A 19,164-nucleotide genomic window follows, 5' to 3' on the forward strand; every position below is an offset into this window, starting at 1 on the left:
TATTCAGGAATAGTATCAATTGTTTTTACAACCTGATTTATTTGACAATGATTTTCATTTGGACAATGATCTACTTGGTTCTGATAAATGTCTGGGGCTTATAAAAGATCTGGGGCTTACAGAGAAAATGGGGCCAAGAATGTTTCTTCATCAAATATAAGACCTTAACTTCTATTTAACATTTTTTGGTCACCAAATATCTTTATGTATTCTCCCAGATTAGAGAGTGATGCAACAGGAATGTAAATTAATATGAGGGGGTGGGGTGTAGCTGGATTCAGAGAAGAAGCCAGATGGCTTTACTCCTGAAGGATTAAAACCTAAAACAACAATAATTAAAAACTTTTTTTGAAAAAATGAACATACCATATGGACTCTTAATCAGAATACAGAGGAGTTTAACATTCAGAGGATAGACACAAGTATATTTCAACTGACTAGGAGAATAATCTATATGGCATTATCAGTTGCTACTTAGACTGTTCAAATAATAAAATAACATTTAATGAATTTTTATGATGTGCTTGGTGTTGTGCTACCTATTTTCTGAACATTATCTCAGTTAATCCGCTAGAAACAACAGTACTTCCATGAGATGTGTTCTACAGGTGTGACAAATATTCCGTTGTTAGGAATAATAGGTAAAGACACTGAAGTGATAAACGTTTAGGAACTTGCCCAAGGACACACAGGCAGTAGAGAGGGTGGTGGGAGGTGGGGGTGGGGCGGAGCAGGTATTTAACCCAGGTCTGGCTGGCTCCCGGTTTCCCAGCTATTAGTTGCTGCTGCACTGGTTCTCCCCGCGTCAAAACAAATGACCTCTTTTAAAAACAAATATCATGTATGTCTTCTTTACTACCCTTAAATGAAATTCACAGATGATATAAGCTCCTTACACACATAATAAAAAAAATAAAATGCCCTGGCTTTAACAGAAAGGAGAACTTCAAGGAGAGTAACTCTTAATGTAATAATATATATTTCAATATGTAAGTGCTTTGACTTGATTACACTCATGTTGTACTCCCCAAAAATTCCATTTATATAAAAACCATGCAAAAGAATTTGTGTTTACATGCAAAACATGAGATAATTATAAGCAGGCTGTTCACATTCATGAATGACCAGAGGGAAAACTGGAAAGTTATGAGGGATGAAGAGTAAATTTTTCTTGTTCTTGTGCAGGATGGTTCCACACCTGGCAGGGTGCCACGGTTAACGGGTGAGGGTCCTGGCCGTCACTCACTAATGCCAGGAGCACCCTCCACATCGTTGCCCACAAGGGTGGTCCTGTCCCAGGTGAGAACTACTCGACTGAATACTCACAAGAAACCAGCATTACAAAACCAATGGAAATTACATAGTTTGGATGAACTAATGGGATATGGGACAGAACTGTAAAAATGTAATTAATTATTGAGTGGTATTTAAGAGTAGAAACAAAAATAGGGTCTAGAAGGAATGACATTCTAGAAATGAAGAATTAAGCATTTTCAGGAAGGACTTGAGGTAGACTTCTTTCCTTTCCCTGTCCCACACCTGGGTCAGGTTCTCATTTCATATACTCGTAACAACCTATACATCTGCTTTATAATATTCACGACAATTGTCATTTAGTAGGTGATTGTCTAGGGCTTATTTGATGTCTATCTCTCTCATTGGAAGGTAAGTGTCAATATCTATATTGTTTATGATATCTCTATCTTCACACATGAATACACACACATAGGCTGCTGTGTAGTAGGGGATCAATAAATATTTGTAAAATGAGTATTTTGCAACATGTTTTTGGAAGAGGATTCTGAGAAGTTTGATCGACATGGCCTTGATTCTTGTAAATATATTTGAAGTCTACAGACTGATTTGTATGTATCATGGTTCCCATTTTGGCAAGTGGTTTGGAGCCTGGCTGGTTAAACACTGGACATCAGGCAGTGGTTTTGCGAGCATAACTCTAGTGCCACCTTCTGCCAGGCAGAGAAATATGCTCAGGTCCTTTGCATTCTGAGATTCTGGGTTTGATGCTCAAACAGTTCTTTATCTGCAGAATTAACTAGATGTTTTTAAAAGTTAAAATAATGGAGTTCTGTAATTTCCCATTTAAAAATGCAAATTTTGGTCAATCTATAAATAATTTTGACTGGAGTGAACAAATTTCCTATACATTCAATGACTGAGATACAGGGAATTTTAGAAAAGAGAGAAGATTTAGGTTTTTTGTTCTATAGATTCAATGTCATTGTGCATTGGTTTAAAAATTAATTATTACAAATGCTCCAATTATTATAAAAGAATATATAGAGGTACTAGTTTTGGGAAAGCAGCTTTGTGAATAGAATTCTCATTGAAGTTTTCAAGAATAGCTATCATGGAGAGAATAGTTTGAACCCTAGTTATCTCTAAAAATATTTGATCAGAAACTCTGCAAATCCATGAAGTGTTTCACCTACAATAAAAATAAAATAGATGTTTCTCTACACACATTCATGGTTAACCAGGCAGCTTGAAATGTCCATTTTTTAAATCTGATTATTTCTTCTTTTGTATGACATTTTACAATTATTGTAATCCTCTCTCCTTTCATACAACAAGAGCTATCTGGAGACATATATGCAGAGTGAATGAACTTAAGTGGTATATTTCCACTACAGAATTCTGTAAAGCAAAGAGAGTGAAAAATAACACAGCTTAGTTTCACCCCCCCTCCAAAAAAAAAGTCCAGTAAAGCAATTCAGACACAAAAGCAAACACCGTATAGGATTCGGTCTATATACGGTATAAGGACAGGCAAAACTTGTCTAGGCAGTAAGAAATCAGCATAGCAGTTAGTTTTAGCAAAGGCTGAAGGGAGGTTGCAGTTTAACTGGTGCTGGGAATACTATGTTTTGAGATCTGACTGCTAATTATCTGAGTGTTCTGTGTACTTAAAGATACGTGTGTTTTTCTGCATGTGTATTATACTTTCCTAAAAAGCATTTTAAAATTACAAATGTCTACCATTTTTGTTGCTCAGCACTCTTGCCATATTTTTCTGTTGTGTATGAATATGCTGCATAACAGAAATTAAGTGGTAGATTTTGCATAATTGCATGCAGGTAATATTCTTTATAGTAGTTTAATGGCAACTATCAAGATTTCCTACACTGTGAACTTACAGCTTAATATAATGTATATCTTAGGTAAAATATTTGAAAGGCAATGGGGTCATTATGTATTTTGTCATCCTACCCTGTGCATGTATAAATGGATCAGAATTGCCTCTTCAGTAAAGAATTAATGTGTGTAAACATTTCAAAAAATATTGCAATCTGTGTGTTGTGCATTATGTGAATAAACAATAATATCCCAAGACACTAATGGGGTTAGGTAATGGTTTGTCATAGTGTTATATAGTAGATGTCTTTGTGCTGTAAAAATGGGGGGCTATTTTTCAATTTTGCTCCAAACAGGAAGAAAGAGTCTATTCCAAAAGAAGCAGGGCTAAAATCCTCTTCTCATGTAGAAGCATAGAGCAAAGGTTGCCAGACTTTTTCTTTAAAATATCAGTTAGTCAATATTTTAGGCTTCACAGACTATGTGATCTCTATCTCAACTACTCAACTTCGAAGTTGCAACTTGAAAACAGCCACAAACAATGTATAAACTAATGAACATAGCTTCATTCCAATAAAACTTTATTTACAAAAAGAAACGAAAGGCCTCAGTTGCTGATTCCTGCCACAGGGCATTGAGAATGCAGCTTCAGAGTGGAGAATTGTTCTGAAAGGGCGAGGAGCAGAGGGTTTGCTCCAGGAAGGGGGCGGAGCTCCAGGACCTGGCAGGGTAGAGGCAGGGAAGTGGCAGGGAAGCAGGGCCCAGTGAGTCAGCAGCAGCTCCAGGCTGCACTGCGATGGATGAACAGAGACTAACCAAAGGTAAGACCTGAAACTATAAAACTCCTAAGAGAAAACATAGGCAGTAAACTCTCTAATATTGTCTTAGCAATATTTTAAAAATATGTCTCCCAAGGCAATGGCAATAAAAGCGAAAATAAACATATGGGAGTGTATTAAAGTAAAAAAATGTTTAATGGCAAAGGAAAGTATCAACAAAAATGGAAAAACCACCTACTGAGTGGAAGAAGATATTTGCAAATTATATACCCTATAAGGGGTTAATATCCAAGCTATATAAAGAACTCACACAATTCAAAATTTAAAAACAAACAAATAATTTAATTAAAATATGTGCTAAGGACCTCAAAAGACATTTTTGCAAAGAAGACATAGAGATGGCCAACAGAGATATGAAAAAGTGCTCGGCATCACTAATTGTTGGGAATTGCAAATCAAAACTGCAATGAGAAATCCCCTTACAACACTCAGAATGGCTATTATAAAAAAGTCAACAAATAACGGGTGTTGGCAAAGATGTGGTAAAAAGGGAGCCCTTGTTCACTGTTGGTAGGACTGTAAGTCAGTACAGCCAGTGCGGGAAATAGCATAGCGTTTCCTCAAAAGATTAAAAATAGAACTACCATACAGTCTAACAATTCACTTCTGGGTATTTAACTGAAGAAAATGGAGACAGCAATTCAAAAAGACATATAAACCCCTATGCTCATTGCAGCATTATTTACAATAGCCAAGATGAGTAAGCAACCTAGGAGTCCACTGAGAGATGAATGGATAAAAAAGATGTGAGATATATATATATATATATATATATATATATATATATATAGTAGAATATTACTCAGTTATAAAAAATGAAATCCTGCCATTTGCGATGACATGGATGGAGCTAGAAACAGACTTATAAGTACAGAGAACAAATTGATGGTTGCCATGGGGGAGGGAGCAGGGGAATGAGTGAAAAGGTGAAGGGGACTAAGAACTACAAACTCCCAGTTATAAAATAAATAAGTCACAGGGATATAATATACACTATAGAGCCAATAACATGGTACTAATTTTATATTATGACAGGTTGTTACTAGACTTAAGGCAGTCACATCATAAGGTACATTAACAGTGAATCATTACGTGGTACACCTGAAACTAATACAATATTGTATGTAAAATATACTTTAATAAAAACAAAAGAAGAAAAAACAAAACTGCAAATGGCGCAGGTAAGCAAATATGGACCGCAGTAGCAAAAGAGTTAGCAAAAAAGTGGCAGTGGAGAGCTGGTGTTAAACCTAACCCGCACACCTCCGTGGGAGTGGGGAGGAGCAGACTTCCCTGTTACTAGTCTCTAGGGTCAGCCTGACGTTCCTGGACACACTGCTATTATCATGTCTCATTTCAGGCCTTCAGCACAATAGGTTTCTGATTTCTAGTTCACAAAACATGCTCATCCTTCTTTATTTAGCTCATACTGTGGGTCAACTATGTGTCAGGCACTGGAGGTATGGCAGGAAGCAAACACTGTGTCCCATCTGGAGGGCTGGGGTGGACAATGAGCAAATAAACAAGTGAATATGTAGTACGGCCATGCTCAATTTTTTTTTTTTTTTTTTTTTTTTACCTCAATGAACTCCTTGAAATAATTTTCAGGTCTCAGGGAAGCTCTGCATAAATTTGTACCTGTGGCTCATGGTACATTACCAGGGTCAGTAAATTATAGATACGGTAATCTAAGGATAACTCTCAGCGATCTTTGCAATAGTCAATGCTCTTTTCCTATAGGTCGGTTTATTTTGACCAGCCTATGATCTCTTTTTGTGTTTGGTTTCTCATCTCCACCAAGCATCTATCCCCACACGTCAAGCAAGTAGTATTAAGTGGAGGGAACCGTCTGTCTTTTCTATTTTTAAAACATTACCTATTTGATTGTGTGCATTTTTAACCTTATACAAGTAAACCTATGTATTAGTTTCCCGTTGCTGCTGTAACAAATTACTACAACTTTTGTGACTTAACAACACAAGTTTATCATCCTCCTGTTCTGGGGAGCAAGAAGTCTGATTTGGGTCAGCAGGGCTATGGTCCTTCTGGAGGTTCCAGGGGGAGAATCCATTTCTTTGCCTTTTCCAGTTTCTAGAGGTGAGGAAATTTATAAAAACAAACAAACAAACAAACAAATGAATAAATAAAGCAAGAAAATATCTCAGAATGGAAGGATATGAAGTTCTAGATTGAAAGTATCTACTTAAGTACCCGACACATTCATGGGAAAGAGACTTCAAACAAAGCATATCACTTTGAATGAAGAGAGTGTTCTTAAAATGTCTAGAAGAAAATAAAACAAAGTCATATGTAAAGGGTGAGGATTCAGAACGGCACTGGATTTTTTTCCAAGAGCAACCGCTAAACCTAAGAAACAATGAGAAGTGACTCCAACATTCTGTATAAATTATTTCCAATGTTAAATTCAAAAGTCATCAACTTTTTTCCCCCAAGGATGGTTACAATAAAGTCATTTTTTTACAAGGCAGTTAAAACATATATTAACCTCTCATGTTTCTTTCCTCAAGAAGCTTCTGGAAAATGAATCCCATCAAAAGAAGGAAGTAAATCAAGAAAGGAGGAGGTGAGATCTGGGAAAGAGGAGCCACAACACAGAATCGTGGAGGTGAAAGGGATGAAGCGAAGGGATGTCCCACCGTGACCGCTGTGCAGCGGGCTGCGCAAGGCCAGGCTGGGGTGGGAGGGCAGCGGATCGCAGGACAAGGGCCTCCAAGCAAAACAATGAAATGGACAGACTGCCTAATGTTCTCATTGTACTGAAAGGAATTTTACAGCTCTTTCACAGGTACTGTGTCATTTTTTAAAGTATGTATACGTATTATGTCGCTATAAATAAAAACCATCAATCTAAAAAATAAAAAGCAATACATTATGTTTAGTCAGTGCATAGATATGTGTCATCATTTGAAACTCTCAGGTATTTGCTGGGACATCCTCCTGTTGCATACTCCTTAGATTATTGTGGAGCCGGTGGCAGTACAGTTTTAAGTAAGGTGTTCAGTAGTTGAAGACCTTATTTCAATATGTTATTTGTCACTAAAAAAATTGAGAATCGAAAACTTTTCTGTTTTGGTACTAAAGGTGCTCAGGAAAAAAAGAAGCTATTCTTTAAACCTTACTCTTAAAAATGTCCCTAGATTTTTCTTAGGCCCTTGACATTATAATTTCATCACTGTAAAAATAAATAACAAATAAATAAAAATAGATTGTAAATTCTAAGTTATATAAAAAGAGATCAAATACCAGTTTTCTATTTAACAAAGTTTAACAAGTTATTTTACAGATTATTAGTGTTGCTTTCTCCCAATGCAATTATAATCCTCAAATGAGAGGGTGGGATGGAGAATCGGGAAAGAGGAGGAGGAAGGAGAAAGTGGGAGGGAATTAAATGCTTAGCCTACAGAAATCACTATTTCCTATATACACTTCAAGAGGGATTGAATTCTTTTTATCAAATGATTTTCCAGAAAGGATATCTAAATATTACTTAAAATTTGTTTGCAAAAGTAACTCTAATTTTTCTGAATGTAATTGCCTATCAAGAAGCCAATGAAATACATATTTTAGGCCAAAAGAAAAGAAAACTGATGTTGTTTCCACAATGTTGGTGGCGGATCTCAGGAGATTTCAAATAAATCTTTTTTTTTTTTTATGCAAGATTTTATTGCAAAGCTTTATACCTAAAATCTAGACAATTACATTCCAGGATTTCAACTAATGAATACCACATGTTAGACTCAATAACTTCAGCTGCAGGATAGAGAATACTGTGTTAAAGCCATTCGGATAATAAATAGCTATCTAGGTCCATTTCAGCTAGAGCAAGTCAACTGTATTGAATGTGAGTGAAACATTAATTCTTTATAAGAACATACCCAATTGGCAGAGACTGTGACATGTAATATACATTAGTTCACCATTCTGCCCCCACGGAATCATTTCATCCTTTGCTTGAGTCTGTCTGCCCTTATGTGCTTGCCTATCTCCAATCTCCTCAATCTGTCTTTGGGGTATCACTTACATGTACTTACAAAACATACATTTTTAAACAGACACATGAATGAGAATGGTTCTAGTTTTTCACAAGTGTTAGTTTGTCATTATTTCTGTTTGTTCTGAAAATAGCGCACGGCTCTCCTCTTCCCTCTGGGGCTGCCTCCCGGCTCCCCTTCCCTCTCCTCGGGACTTGGACAACTTTCACCTTTTCCTTTTCTAAAGTCTTACACAAACAGAGGAAAGAGATTATTACATGTTAGTATTGGGCACACAGGACACCTGGGGCTTGTTTTGGCTCCAAATTTTTTTTTTTTTTTAATTCAAGAAATGAAGAGGGAGAGGCAGCCCTTTCTCAGTGAGGGCTGCTCCGCTGTGGGGGTCGATCTCCTGGGACGAAGTCTTGCTTTGGAGAGCCGGCCTTGGGAAGCAGCCACAGGAAATGCAGACAGGAATAAATCTGTCAGACTCATTTTCCTTTCTGTTTTACAGTGGGGTTGTTTTTGTTTTCTTTCCCCTCCTCTTGGATGGAAGCCCAATTTCCCTGCGGCCAGTATGAATCCCTTAACCAGGAACGGTGAGGAGGCTGCCGTATGCAATGGAAGCTCTTCACACTCCAGCTGAAACATTCAATTTTCTCTCGCCATACTGATGAGGCGAGCTTCAGACTTTCATCATATAGTTACCTCCTTATACAGCATTTTTACCATACTTTTTACCATGCTGTTGTAAGCTTATTTCATTTTGTTCACATTTTGAAATATATATACTATAGATAAAACTTTATATAAAATTAAAAATATAAAAATATATTTCAAATTTTGAGCAAATTAAATTATATATGGTTGATAAATGTAAATGCAAGGAATATTCTTTGTGGTCATATATACACTACATACATTAACAGCTGTTTAAAAAACAATTCTAGAACATATGTAGATAACCTTTAAAACTGAGAAAATTAGTTTAAGGAGGGAATGGGACTTGCTTAAGTTTGCAAAGGTACTAACTTTTGCTGAGCTGAGGCTCTGTGAAGCTCCTCAATATCCAAGTCCACTTCTTTTCTCTCCATCAAGGATTTTAACCTGACCTCCAAGGAGCTGCTGGGCTGCTCTGACTGGGAAAGGTCAAGCGAGGGTTAGGCTGACCCCTTCTCTCCAGAACAGGACCACGGTTTGCTTGTTTTATTTGTTTATGCTTCTGTGTGACATTTCAGAGGACCATCGATTCCCAGTCCTCTCTCTTTCCCTGTGTTTAAGACCTCTGTGCTACACAGTGCTTAGCAATAATTTATGTAGTTTAAACATGGAGTAGATCTTTGCCTTTCACGTAATGACTCTTCGATGTTTCTCTCATTTGTTAGGGACCCTGTGATCATTTGAAATTTTGCTGAAGCACAAATTTGAATTGCAAGTGCTGGGAGACTGCTTGGGAACTAGTCAATTAGCTAGTGAGAGGCCTGCTTAAAATACAGGTTCTGCAGCTCATCTTGGCTTTGTTGTTTATGATAAACTGAGCAGATAATGTCATCTTGGTTTTAGATCAGGGGTTAGCAAATTTTTTTCTATAAAAAGCCAGACAGTACATATCTTAGGTTTTGCAGGCCACATAGGATTTCTCCTGAATCTTCTTCCTCTTCTTTTCCCATTTTTTAAATTAACAACCTCTAAAAAGTGTAAAACAGTGTAAGAGAGCTAGATTTGGCCTGTAGTTAGGGTTTGTCGACCCCTGTTTTAGGGACTGCCATCCTTACTTTAAGGATTAAGCACCATAATTTAGGGAGGGGAAGTCATTAATCTGGGTCACATGGCTCGCAATGAGGCAAACCTTGGTGTGTTCAGTTCCCAATCCATTTTCTTTCTTTTATACCTTATGTTATAATCTATTTCCTAAAGGATTTCCTTTCACATTCCTCAGGAAAGTAGAGACGCCAGTTTTTGGTAGGTTTTCTTCCTTCCTTTTTTTGGTTTTCATTATCATTTTCCTTGGACCTCTTACTATAGGAAACACATCCAAAAGAATGGCCCGATTTCTCAGAACTGTGATGAAAAACTAACGTAAAACAGAACACAGAACCCTGGTTAGGTACCAGAATTCTAGTCTTGTCATTTATCAGGCAATAAAGATAATTCCAATGGATATCTCATACTTGGGGATATAGTCATTTTTAAGGAAATTACATTTGATTAACTCATACCTGTGTTTACTAATTTTTAAAAACAAATTCAACAACACTAATAAAAAATTCCCAACGAACAGTTTCAGGAATGTGCATGAGAGGGATACCAGGGGCGTTTTGCTGGAACACTAGGCTCCAGTCTAAGCTCAGGTGTTTGTATAGGTCACTTGTTCCCTGGGAGCAGGGGATGAGGTGGTAAAGGACTCGAGGCTTCTTGCTGAGCCTGCGTGTTTGTTCTGTTCTCTGCAAGTGGGAGGCAGTGTTGCTCAGTGGTTCAAAGACTACATGGCCTTGGCCTGCTTCCTGGGCCTATGTTACTTCACCGTTATGTGTCGCCGGGCAAGTTACTTCATTTACCTATTTATGTCTTCGCCTATGTAAACTGGGACAACACTAGTATATACCTCATATACTATGTATGTAAATGTATGTAAAAGATAATGTATGTAAAGCACTTAGCAATAAGTGTGCAAAAATGTCAGCTTATTATTATTATTATTTTTAATTGTCACCCAAGGATATGTTTATTGATTTTTTAGAGACAGAGGTAGGGAGAGAGAGAAACATTGATTGGCTGCCTCCCTTAACACTTCCCAACTGGGGATCAAACTGATAACCTAAGTATGTGCCCTGATTGGGGATCAAACCTGCAACTTTTTGGTGTACGGGATAACGCTCCAACCAATCAAGCCACCCAGCCAAGACATCTAATTATTTATTGTTGTATCTGCTTCTTCCTTAGCAGGTAAATTGGTAGGACTCAAGGGCTAGCACATTTCAGATAGGCTTTTCAGTTCTATTGTCTGCTTGACTTCCAAATATAACTTCATTCTTTTATTATCCTTGTTTCATTACATTTTTGGATTTTCCTAACCTCCATGCTCTGTGATCTCAGGACCAGATGGATCCCCCTATTCCTAGTCCCAATTCCTGCATTCCGAAAGGGGAGGAGAGTTAAAACAAGAACACATTAATTAATTAAACAACTTAAGAACATGTAGTCAGGCTATGCTAGGCAGCATAAAATGGCCTAATGGATATAGGAAATTAAGAGATTGTTCTAGAATTCACGTGTGTGATGACTTTAAACGGTGGAATTTTAAGACTGGCACGAGGAGGCCCTTTCAGCCAGGTTGGCAGGTTGGCACAGGGGTTCCCAGCCTGCCAAAACCCAGGCATCACCTGGGGTGCTTTGGAACATACAGATGCCTGGGCTGTCGTATGGACCTAGTGAATCAGAGTTGAGAAGAGAAGAGCCTGTAGTCCTCAGTTTTAAGATTCCAGACTCTGGTGAGTCCTAAGATTGTAAAGTGTTAAAATACTGTGACAAAGCAAGTGATGATGTTATTCCGACAGACACAGGGACGAAAAGCACTTCATCCACACGCAGGAGTGATGGCGGCTGCTTGAGAGGCCTTCAGTGCAGCAGGTGCTGGGGGCCCTTCTGGCTGCTGGACATGGCAGGAGCTGGGGAGGTGCCTTTGCTCCTCTGCTCTCTGTGGATGGTGGGGTGGTGTGTATAATCTCTTTCTCTGCTTATTTGCAATACTGTGCTTATCAATCCCCACTGCACATTACTCACCTGGGAAACTTAAAAACATACTAATTTCTGGACTTTATTCTAGACCAATTAAATCAGAACCTTTTCCGTTGGGTCCCTGGCCTTTTTTTTTTTTTTTTTTTTTTTTTACAGAAGCTCCTCAGTTGTTCAAATGTGTGTCCAGGATCTGGAATGACTGCCTCCAGTGCTTTGTGTGAACCCCTTGTGTTCTAGTTATTGTTTTTACTTTCAAGATAAACTTAAGATATTTTACATGCAATTTGTTGTCGTTGTGCTTACACCCCAATTATCAAAACATATGCTCCTGGTTCACACTAGTTTGGGAGGGTGAGTACCCCGGGCTTCAGAGAGTGGCTTTAGATCTGTTTTTAAAACAAAAAAGCCCTTTCCTCAGAATAACTCAGAACAAACCAAAGTGGGGAAGGATTGAGGGAGGGAGAGGGAGGAGGGGACAGGGGAAAGTGCTGGGGGGAAGGCAGAGACAAATGTATTTGGAAAAAGAAATAAATTAGTTGGGAAAAAAACCAAAAAAAAACTCCCCCAAAACAAAAAAGCCCTTTCCTCAGAATAACTGCAAGCCCGATATATAAACCTCACCCTGCGAGGTCCTCACAGCGGCTGCCAAGGCACCGCAGGGGGACCTCTGGGCCCTGACAACCGCCGTCTAAAGAGAACCGTCACAGGAAGCGTCAGACGCAACCAGCGTCTTCTGTGAAGACGCGCAGGCTAGGGAGTAGCACTCCCTACCTATGTTGCCTTTCCAGGGGATCTGGCCACGCTTCTGGGGGCATCTTGCAGGTGATGAATCACCTGCCACCACTGTCACTCTCCATCTGGTTTTATCCGTGGTGGCTCCAGGAGGCCCTGCGAGGCACTCAGGTTTGTTACGTGATGACCGAAGATGTCATAACGATTAAGCCCTGAGGGCTTTTATGAAATCCAAACCTTGCAAAAGTAGGCCCCCAAATGGTTATGTTATTTTAAACTAATATAACCTTTGAAATATCTAAATGGCTGGAGACTATACTTTGTCCTCTTAATATATTGATTTTTTTACTTTAATCGTATATGTTTAGATTGTCTTATTGATTTTCTTAGATTTTAGGTACTTTGTACCAGAGAATGTAATTATTCTCAAAGGTTAGGTGGCACCTAAAAGCATGTCCTTGGGAAGGCTGGAAATATTAACATCAAATCCACAGTAACTGAAGAAACAGGAGCCACTGGGTTAGTAAGCCAGTGTCAATGAGGTTAATACGGCCTCACCCAGCAGATCCACACACAGGCCTGTCTGCTTAATGGACCAGGGCTAGCGACGATCACATTGGGACAAAACAGAAAACAGCATGTGTGTTTCAAATTGAATGTTTTGACCGTAAAAGTTAGAGCTGAAGCAACATCTATTAGCTGTCAATCACAGTAGAGCTTCTCTTTGTCCTTCCCACCCAAATGGCTCCACCACGTGGAGTCAATGGGTTTGTGGTCGATAATTTCCTTTTATAATGATTTTGTTTTAGCAGCCAGTTGTAGCTGTTTTAACATCCTTAATGTGCCAGCTGTCCTCTTATTTTCTCAGGTGAGGCAACTAACTTTATGTTGATTTGGGGAAAAAATGTGTTGGTGTCATTTTTAAGCGCAACATTCATTACCCATGCAATCAAAACCAAATACGAAGGATAGGTTACTTGTTTCAGATGTGAGAGTAAGCAATCAGCCTTCTTTCACAAACCCTCTGCAAAGTATGTTCTGATTTCACGCAGAAGTTTTTCTCACTTCCTATATCTTTAACATTTTCAAAATGGAAATTCAAAGGTATTTTAGGTCATAATAGTAAGTTTGTATAATAATTTCAACATGACAATTTACTTTGTCTCCTTATTTCTGGTGTACAGGCCTTTATTATTGCATTAGGTAATAATGTCCATAATGATGATAGCTGTGCTTGTGTGCCAACTCCTATTTTAAACACTTCACACATAGAGTGATGAGCCCTTGTAAGTGATAATATTTGAGAAAGAGTTTATATTTATTTGTCCCTAAATCTTATTCCCTTTTAACCTCAACCCAGAGAGGGTGGGCTAAACTATGAGGCTATCCTATGAGGCTTACTTTTCCCAGGGAAGGAAAAGTGATACCAGGTAAGAACAAAGAGGTAACACTATGTTCTTTAACTACATTAGGTCAAGGGGCAAAGATCTTGAAAGTAAGGCTTTTTGGACAGAGAGATGGGATTTCTAAGTTCCAAAGACCTAACTTTTACCTATCAAGGGTCAGGTCTAGTAGAAGAAAGTAGTCCTAAAGTTATAATTAGACCTAACGGCTGAACAGTGATGCTTAATGGCCCCCAGAACTGGAAATGATAGTAGGAAGTCCAAGGCAGAGAGGGCAAGGAAATAGAAGCCTGTCCCTCCATATGCGGTGGCTGGACACCAAGAAGGAGGGAGGGAGGCAGGGAAGCAGTCAGGCATCTTGGATGTGCCCTGGCTTTCCTGCTCCCTGCTCAAACCCCAGAATGTGTGTGTGTGTGTGTGTGCATGTGCGTATGTGTGTGAATACCACAGAGTTTGAAGTCAAATGCAGAGGGATCCTTGGCTTCTTTCCCACTTGGCACCCCAAGAGCAGCTACAACCTGATACAATTCAGGCCATAACTTGGTTAGGCAGAAGAGGAACCTGACGTTGGCTTCTCAGAGACTCCCTTGCATCCAATGTGGGTAGAAGAAGGCATCTGGATGTCCTGGCTTGTCCTGTGGAGGGAGAGGAAGGCTGGTAATGGCACCAGGAATGTAGCTGCAATGGGGATTATGGGATCTGGAAACCAAAGGCTGTAGAATGGACCACTTGGCCTGGGAACCAAAGCCCCAACTCAGGACGGGTGTTCAGTTGAGAAAAGAGCTGGTGCTGGTGCTGCTAAATCAGCAAGGAGCGCTGTGGAGCCCTGGGGGGATGGAGAGAAGAGAGTGGCTCTCAGGTGTGGATGCCAGTGGGGTGAGTCTAACCAGGTGCAGAAAATACACCCTTATCTCCAGGCCTGCAAGGGCCTGGGGAACACCTGTTAAAAAGACCTTCCACGGCTGAAAGCTTTTCTGAAAGACAGGGTTTACCAAGACATATGCTAGCCAGGAAAAGGACCAGATCCTGGGGCATGAAGTCTCAACCAGCAACGGCGGGGCTAGATGGGAAAGACAACATGCCCCTTGTCCTGGAGTCGATGGGCTCTTTTGTACATTATGTTTTTGGGGAGGAGAGATGTAAGTAGTTTTGAAAAAATTTACATTGGATATGGATGGGGGGGGCAGGAAAAGGTGAAGTGGGGGCAGCTCATAAGGAAGAAATATTTACTACTTTTGATTTGTTTTGGGCAATAGTCCTGCAAGTTCATGCATGGGCAGGGTGCGGTGGTCTGGTGGTCAGTTACGGTACTTCTCTGGCCAGCATCCTGGGGGTGGGTTCAGAGCTCTAACATATGGTGTTTTGTTAGTTGGCCCGCAGCTATTAACTGACTACTCTTGTCTCTCTCTCACTCCATCTCTGGCCCACTGTCATTTAATTTAGTTCACCTCAGAAATTTTCTTTTGTCACACTCCAGGGTCTCCAGGAAGGGCAAAGTTTTCTTGACCCCATTCCAAGATACCACCTTGGAGAGGAGAAGGGAGGAGGGGGAGGGGGAACATTCTGGCATATTGAGTTTTTCCTGAAAACTATCACAAACTGAAAGCACACTGCTTAATAAGAAGTGACTGGTTATAATTTCCCAACATGTTTAGAGTTTTTCTTTACCCATAAGGAAGTTGGTAAGCTAGATTAGGTAGATAATAGAAAAATAAAGCTGTATTTTCTTTGCGTATCTCAGTGTTGTGTGAATAAGTTTTGCCCCACTACAGCTCCATAATTGAACAAATGGAAAGAAGCAACCTTATAAATTTGTTCTAAGAACAGATAAAGACTGATGTTACTTGAAGATGATGACATAGAAAGTCAAGAGAAATTGGAACTTCTTAAGATGCTGTGCTTTTGTATCTTTCAACTTATATAGAGACTCTAACAGATGTTAAGACATGGAAAGTATTATCCAGCCCCTCCCGTTTGCTCCTTCTCCTACCTCTCAAGTGTTCTTCATCTTTGTCCCTTGCCCAGAGAGTGGGATGTCATTAAATATGGAAACAGGCTTTCCACTGCAGTGACCACATTGTCGGGGCTCAAAGGGAAAAGTTCCTTTTGAACACACTTAATAAATGACTCCCTGAGGCAGGACATCAGGAAAGATTCCACATATGTAACAGAAGATGATAAATTCTGGTAATTTACATCCATAGGTCACTCTAAGGACATTTCTGATTTATGACTTTGAACTGAGAAAAATCTAACTCAATTCAGAATCTTACTGATGCAGAAGCAAACAAATAGCGCGCATGTCTGCCATCTGGTGTAAATAGGAGGTAAATACAGCCATACTTTCAGGGCTGAATGCAACAGAATGCAATTACCTTGTAAATAAGTAGTTCTCCTAATGCCTTTTGTTAAAATTCTTAAAATCACAGTACTTTGAATTTTAAGTTTTATAATGTAAAAGTTACCCTTTTAGGTTTTTTTTCTTATTTTTGCTTCACTTATGACTTTAAAAAAAAATCATGTTTAGTAGTACTTGAAAACAGAAGGGGCTGGAGTTTATAAAACAAGGACAAGACTGCTACCCTCATACTGATATTTTATTCTTTTTAATTAAATTTTCTTTTGGTTGGAATGTATGGGAGCAAAGGAAGAAGCAAACTGAAAAGAGCAGAATTTCCTTGAAAGTTAAAGTTAAGTTTTGGGTTTACAGAGCAATGAAATTCAAGGGCAGAAAGGGTAGCCCTCACTCTGGTGTTCCTGGGACGGAGGGTTCTCAGGATGCCGGACTCAGTGCTACCCTGGGGGGGGCAGTTGGTAACCTTAGGTCGGCCTCTCAAATGAGGTACCATAAAAACCGTGGGCCAAAGCACACCTGAAGAAGCTGTTTGGAAGCAGTGATTTCGAACTGGATAACAACGTGGGCAGAGGATATTTATAAATATTTTCTACTCTTTCTTTTCATTTAATCTATATTCACTCTCAGTGGGTTGGTGCTTTTGTATTGAGAGAGCCGCTCTCTGAAACACTGGGAAGCTGGAGGCAGGCTTTCTATTCAGGGACATCTGGTGCTGCCTTTGCATTCCTCCATGCTCTGGGAGAGTTTGTGTAGGATTGGTATCATTTCTGCTTTCACTGTTTCATTGAATTAATCAGGGAAACAAACAACCTAGGCTATTGGGCTTTGAAACACTATCGAGCGTTGGTAGTCTGTATCTTTCAAAGAATGCCTCCATCTCATCCAACTTGAAACTATTGGTGTAGTTGTCAGCAATATTTCCTTATTATTTGTTTAATGTCTGTAGAACATTTAATTTCCAGTATTGATGATTTGGGTTTTCTCTTTTGTAATGAACAGTTTAGGTAGAAGTCTATTACTTTTCATTGGTTTTCCCCGCAACAAAGCAAGTTTGGGAATTATTGGTAGTTCTCTATTGTTTTTTTGTTTTCTATATCTATGATTCCTACTTTTATTTTTATTATTTCTTTCCTTCTACATACTTTGGGCTTAATAATGCTCCCCCCCGCCCCCATCTTCTTAAGAAGGACTTTGGTAATTTTTAGCCTTTTCTGTTTTCCTTCTTTCTAATCCTCACCTGAGGATGCTTATTGATTTGAGAGGGGGTTTGGGGGGGGAGCAGGGCATGAAGAGAGAGATCAATGTGAGAAACATGGAGTGGTTGTCTCCTGTATGCACCCTGATGGGAGGCTGAACTCGAAATCTAGGCATGTGCCCTGACCAGAAATTGAACCTACTGATAATTGGTTTACTGGATGACTCTCTGACCAACTGAGCCACCTGGCCAGGGCTCCATTTTCCTTCTTTTATGATTAAGCATTTAAACCTATAATTTTCCCTCTAAGCACTACTTTACCTATCACACATTTTGATAAATTGTTTTTATTTGTGTTAAGTTAAAGATGTTTTCTAATTCCCTTTGTTACTTCTTTGACCTTTCGGTGAGTTATAAATGTTTTATTTATTTTCCATGTATTTGGAGATTTTCCAAAATATCTGTTTGATTTTGTTTTTAATTTAATGCAGTTTTGGTCAGAGAATGAGTATGATTTCCACTGAAATTTATTGAGACTTGTTTTGTGACTCAGCATATGGTATATTTTGGCGACTATTCATGTACACTTGAAAAGGGTGTCTATTCTGTTGGTTTTGGGTATAGTAGTTTATAGATATCAACTAGGTCAAGTTGATTGATGGTGTTCAAGTGTTCTGTGTACTGTTCTAGAAATTACTGGGGCAGGTGTGTTTACATCTCTGTTATAAATTGCAGATTTATTTCTCATTTCAGTTCTACTAGTTTTTGCTTCATGCATTTTGAAGCTCTCTAGTGTTTTAGTTTAATATCTTCTTAAAGTATAATGTGTGACTTTTGCATTTAAGAAATATATTTAGGAACTATTTGTATTTCTTTTTTTTCTGAACTCTTTATTTATTTTCTTTGCCCATTTTTTCCCCCTGTTTGTTGATGTTTTAAATAAGAAAATTATTCCTTTGCCTGTGATAGTTGTTACAAACTTTTTACTATGGACTTATTTGCTGTGGCTTTTTTAGAACAGAGGTTGTTTTATTTTTAGGCACTTGAATTTTTCAGTCTTTTAAAAAATTACTTTACAGTTATACTTAGAAAGGCCTTTACTACTCTGATATTTCAAGAAATAACTTTATACATTTTTAAACTTAATTTTTATACATCATTAAAATACTTTTTCTTCATTTTTGGTTTCTGTTTTTTACATTTAAATTTTGATTTGCATTTCCTTTATGATCAGTGACTTTAAGCATCGTTTCATGTACCTTTTGGCCATCTGTATGTCTTCTTTGGGAAAATGTCTCTTCAGGTCTGTTGCCTATTTTTAAATTGGATTATGTGCCTTTTCATGACTGTTTCTTTTGCTGTTGCAGGTACTTTTCAGTTAGATGTAGCCTCACTTGTTTATTTTTGCTTTTGTTGCTTTTGCCTTAGATGTCATATGAAAAAATCACTGCCAAGACTAATGTCAAGGAAGTTTTTTTCCCCCATGTTTTCTTTTAGGAATTTATGGTTTTGGTTTTTAAATTTAAGTCTTTAATCCACTTACAATTAGTTCTGTGAGTGGTGTAAGATAGGGGTCTATTTTCATCCTTTTGCATGTGATATCCAATTTTCCTAGCATCATTTATTGAAGAGACTGTGCTTTCTCCATTGAGTATTCTTGGCTCCCTTTGCTGGGAAAAGTATTCTTGGTTGGAAATTTCTTTGTTTTAGCACTTTGAAGAAATCAACCCATTTTCTCCTAGCCTACAATGTCTCTGCTGAGAAATCTGCTCCTAGTCTTATGGGGGTTAAATGTATGAGGATTATTTTCCTTTTG

Source organism: Pteronotus mesoamericanus, unplaced genomic scaffold (genome assembly GCF_021234165.1).
Source record: "Pteronotus mesoamericanus isolate MK-2021 breed Mesoamerican mustached bat unplaced genomic scaffold, CSHL_Meso_final contig_163, whole genome shotgun sequence".
NCBI lineage: Eukaryota > Metazoa > Chordata > Mammalia > Chiroptera > Mormoopidae > Pteronotus > Pteronotus mesoamericanus.